A 5,570-nucleotide genomic window follows, 5' to 3' on the forward strand; every position below is an offset into this window, starting at 1 on the left:
TGACACACACGCGACTTCCTCTATCTCCTTCCCCCTTCGACCTTTGAACCCCAAAATTTAACCGCATCAATGTCCCTAATAGAGAAACCACCCTGCAAAATTTCGGATATTCTCGACAAAAGGCACGTGTGTTATTAAGCTTCACAGACAAATACAAACACCCATACATAAAGAAAAAACCCCCCAAATTTTTTGCATTTTTGGAAGTTTAAGTCTCCAAATCCAGAAATGTAAATATCTTCGGAGGGGGGACATTTTTTTTTTGACAAATGGGCAGGCTTTTACCTTGTTATTTAGTAAAAGTGGTGTTATATAACAGCAAAACAAGACTTTTAACACCTAAAAAATACCTCACTCCGCATAGAAAACGAAGTTTACATCCAAAAAAAGGGGGGCCCAGATTTTCCCGCTAAAGATGGAAAATTCCGTTCGACATTTTGCCGTTACGTTAGGAGAAAGTGAAAGTAAAATGAATTCGTTAAACGTAAACACTTCGCCCGTGAAATAAAAAGCATCTGCTGGTGTTTTCATCGCGAATTCTACAAACACTCGACGTAACATAAACACCGTTACGGTTTTTTTTAAAATTTTTTGAAGGAGTGCTGTGTCGTTTCGACTGACGTAACGTGTCCGCCGTTCCCTAGATCCACGACGGAAATTTCTGTTACGTTAGTTTTTTCTGTATACGATGGAAAATATCGAGAAGTGATATGTCCTAATTCACTTCCACCCCATCAAGGTCATGTATACAAAGCTCTCGTGTTCCTTTCGTAGAAGCTGATATGGCGTAACCAGAAAACGCTTGACATAACGATCTCGTTGATAACGTTTTTCTGTTACCTTTTATCGAAAAAAGGGCCGAATTTAATTAAATTACCACGCGTAACGGCGATTCTACCACAAAATTGGAAGCAGAAAAATCCTTTATTGGCGAGTGAGAATCGAACCCACGTCTTTCGATAAGGGCGAGATAAACGTAAACGCCACGATTGAGGTGAGATGCCCTGATTGCAGGTGTAATCGGACACCTGGAGTTAATGGGAGTCGTGGATTCGGTTCTTTTTAGAGTGAATGTATTGTGTTTACGTGCTTATGTAACAAAATTCAAAGTAAAAAAGTCTTTGTTCGTGAATGAGAACCGAACCCATGCTTTCTGTAAGAATGACAAATGTAAAATTTCATAGCTGAGGTTAGGTCTGTAGGAATATCTGTATCGGGTGTTCCTATAGAGATGCTTATAGGAGTCGTGGGTTCGGTTCTTTATAAAAGTGTATGTATTGGAGATTCTGTAACAAAATTCACTTTACTCGTGAACGGGAACCGAACCCATGTCTTCGATAAGTGACTTAAATGTAACAATTCAGCTGAGGTGAAATGCCTGATGCATTTGTTCCTATAATTAAATAGTGAGCTCGAGTTAATAGGAGTCATGGGTTCGATTCATTATGGATTGTGCCTATTGAATCGAGGTCTTGTTCTTTTTTTTAACTTGTTTATATATCAAAATGTACAGTTTATTATGATTATAAGCGTTAAAAAATGAAGTAATATCTATGTTACAAGGGCATCTGTTCCGCAATTATAGATAAAACAGATGATAACAGTTATAGAAATTTCCCGGTTTTTTCCGATCTGTTACAAAATATTTAATATAATATATTTTTTAAAATGCATTTTCCTGTTATTCTTTAAAGGGGCATGTCTTCCACATTTATACAACGGAAGAAAATATAAATTTTAGAACTTTTTATTGTTATTTAATCATTTATAGCACTTAGAAGAACGATTTAAACGTATTTAAGATTTCTCACCAATGGGGCATCTCTCCCCCATTTATAATAGAGATAAAACGCTTCAACCATTTATACAACATGAAAGAGATATCCATAAAATAGGCTATAATCCAATTTCGGGGCATCTTTCCCACGTTTTTTGAATGATTGACTAGAACAATACATGACAAAAATTCAACCTGAATGTCAGGGCTTCTTATCGCTCTCCAAGCATTTGTGGGATATTAAACGTGAAGCAGAGATGCCCCACTTAAATCGGGTATAAGACTGTTATAAATTTTCCGCACTCACGAAAATGAGAGACGTGCTCCAGTATGATACAACGCTCTTCTAATTTATTAAGCATGTGGACCTCTCACCAGAGAGGCATCTTACCCGCACTCACAAAAAATAGAAATACACGTAACTGTCGGGCCTGGCACGTCATCGTCACTCTTTTATTTAGTAACCTCGTGATAAGGGGGTGGCTTATCCTCAGTATAATCTAACACAGTGATGACACTGATGTGGGCATCGTCCTTTGCTGTTTGCTTGTCGACTTTCGTAACGTGTTCGTAACCAGGTGGCAAGTCGTACAAAGGAAGGGCCAGGCTGTGATACTGGGCCTCCCTTAACAAGTACCTATTGTGTCTGGGGCCTCGTACAATCAGGCAACACATGGCCAAAGGTAGGAGGATAAAAACGAGTCCGATAACAAGTATGATAGGGCCTATAGCTTTCAGGTATTCTCTTTCGTAGGCCTTGGCGAAGTACAGAGGATGTTCACGTGGCAGTTGTTTGTAGTAGGTAAGGCCTATCAGGGCGCAGCCTGTTACGACCGTAGCCACACCGAGGAGTAACAAGCAAGCGAAGAGGCCTCCAGAAATGATGCAGCATGCTTTCGTAGTCTGAGGTGACGAGGGGGATCGTAACTCGACAGTCATTCCTGTAAAACAAGGAGAAATAATCAGCCTAGGTCCTAAAATTAACCCCCTCACACGAAACACTGGTTCGTAGTTGATTTTATACTATAAAAGTTACGGCATGAGGCATAATCGCGAAATAAAAGAATTCCGGGACCGAACCCACAGCTTTAAAATCAAACTTAAAGCATGTACGACTTTAAATGGAAGTAACTCATTAATTTATCTGCTAGAATAAAGTTTATTATAATTGTTGTGGGTTCGGTCCCTATGGACATGTAATAACGATGAGCGAAATAAAGGGAGGAAATAGTATTTAACACAATTATACATTCATCCGAAGTAGGTTTAGTTCTGGGACCAAACCCACGACATTTGTTAGAGGTCGTGAATTCATTCCTAGAACTAATAATAGGCCTATATTTAACGTAACATCTTTCTTAATCAAATTCAGAGAAAAGAAAACCGACGCGTTTGTTATATTTTTAAGAATCGCGGGTTCGGTTCTTATGAAGAAGGAAAAAATAATAATTTTCTAAGTATTTTCTTTCTTCTCCGAACTAAAAACCAACAATTTAAAACATTCTTTCATTTTACAAAATGCCTGAAGGCATATTTAAATTATGAAATTATGAAACCTGAACCTGTTACTTGTTATGCCCGGAGTTCGTGCAACGGAAAAAACTAGCATAAAACGAATTAAATTTGAAATTTAGGGCCTAAAATAACAGAATAAACTCGTCACTAAAAAATAATTCGTAATGCCTTCGTCTAGGCATTAAAATTGGTCAATTTAGGGCCTTGTAGAGAGTCACGTAAGTGATGGGCGATGTTACACGATACGATTAAAGTTCTTAAATTTAACTTTTAGTACATTAAGCAGCTAATTAGGCACCAACAGTGGCATAACGCGTAACGGGCAACGCGCATAGGAACCCAAAAACGATACTCACGTTATAGGAAGACAGAGGAATGGGAGTAGTATTGATGTAAACAAGTTAGCGATCGGACAACATTTGAGGTTAAGCGAGGCATCTCTTAAGAGAAAACACAACAATAAAAAGCGTTACGCGGTTGAGTTTCCTGTAATTCACCTACTTATTCGACATTCCGTTCGGTATTCCCGAACGAGGATCGTTTCACCATCTGGAAGTTACGTCACTCGGTCGATTACCCAATCGTTTACGACTTTACAAGCTGTACTTCCGTATTAGCAACGTTTCTTTAGTGATAATTATGCCGTTAGGGAAATTTGAGCGCTGAAAAAAAAAGTAAAAATCTGCTTCCTATCTATCTATCGCTTGCTTTGACCTTGATTTTTTAAATTAATATCGTGATGATATTGTTACTGTTGCTCACGTAACGTAGCATCGCTGCTTGATAAGCGTTACGTTACGCCAGGTGCGACAGGTTACGTACAAGTATACCGAGCAAAAAGTACAATAAATAGTGTCGAAGAGTTGGGTACTTAAAATATAAAAAGGATTTACTCTTTATTATGGGAAAATCTCAATGCTTTTATGCGTAACACGTGTAGCATATTTTAGTTAGGAAGTTTTTAAATTAACGTCGTAACTTTCAGCGTAACGTCTGCATTATTTGTAACCGTTGTGTAAAATATTTGAGTTTAAAACAGAGCTTTAAATGAGAATTCTCTACTGGACTACAATACAGAGCTTTTAAGAATAATTACGACGCTCCTTGATGCTCTGTTATAAAGTGCATCTGTTTAATCCCCGAACTACGAAATTATCTTTTCACAAACAGAATATATCAATAATAAAAATATTTCGTGAAATTTTGCAGGAAATACGTAAGTTAATAAGTATTGATTTCACAAACACTAACTAAAACTGTAGACAAATACGTCACAATAAAGATAAACATGGTGTTTTGTTTGCCTTTTATTTGAAAACTCGAATAATCAAATAAATCACAAAGAAGCGCTTGGAAATTCTCTAACAAGCACGGAATTTTTTTGAATAATCAGGAGTGAGCTTGCATGACGTTGTCACATCAAAGGAAACGATAACAAAAAAAAAAAAAAAAAATAAATACTACTTGCTTTATTACCTTGTGCGCGCGTGTTCTTTTAAATGGATTTCCACATGATAATACTTTCAAAGCAATTTTTAAATATTTTCCCATGTCGTGTGAGGTTCTACTTAGTATTTTGTAACGTTTCTAAACTGCACTTTCATATTTTGCAGCATGACTTTCAGGATGCGTGCAATTAAGCAGGGTCAGATCGATGGTTTCGGGTAGAGCAACACATGGGCGATCCACCAAAGGGGAGGTCCTTCTCGTGTAAATTTTCTATGGGAAAATAATTGTTATTCGGGTTTAGACACACGGAGATTGCTGTTTCCATGGGGTAAAGCAACGCAACGTATGGGTAATCTACCAAGGGTGGTGTCTTCCGGGAGGGGTTTTTATGAGAAACTGGCTCCTTACTTCGGTGCTTGACATGTGAAGATTGCCTTGCCCCATCAAACCAACCAATTCGTGTATCTAACATCTAAGTAAGGACCAATCTCTCATAAAAGTCCTCCCGAAAGATACTACACCCTTGGCAAATCGCCTATGTGTCACATTGGTTTAATGGGGTAAGGAATGTAACACATGGGCTATCTATCAAGAGAAGACTTTCTGTAGAAACTGGACCCTATTTAAGTGTTAGGCATGCGGGGAAAAATCCAGAAAAGTCCACAAGACACGTCCGTTGGTGAAGTGCGAACCCACGAACAACGGTAATGGGTTGGAATCCATATTTGGATCGATAATTTGGAGTTTTTTTTAAAGTGCTTTACTACACGATAGCGCTTTTTAAGTGCTTGCACATATGATATTTGCTATTTTAAACCGGGTTTGAAAC

General features: G+C 38.0%; 1 long non-coding RNA gene across 1 annotated transcript; it reads right to left on the reverse strand.

The window, feature by feature from the left end:
* Positions 1-1,731: 1,731 nt before the first annotated feature.
* On the reverse strand, positions 1,732-4,082 carry LOC136971262 (uncharacterized). The gene is made up of 2 exons (XR_010880128.1): positions 3,649-4,082; positions 1,732-2,718 (listed from the first exon to the last, which is right to left on the reverse strand). It is a non-coding gene; the product is annotated as an uncharacterized lncRNA (long non-coding RNA).
* Positions 4,083-5,570: the final 1,488 nt, after the last annotated feature.

Source organism: Centruroides vittatus, unplaced genomic scaffold, assembly GCF_030686945.1.
Source record: "Centruroides vittatus isolate TY-2023 unplaced genomic scaffold, ASM3068694v2 contig_2425, whole genome shotgun sequence".
Lineage (NCBI taxonomy): Eukaryota > Metazoa > Arthropoda > Arachnida > Scorpiones > Buthidae > Centruroides > Centruroides vittatus.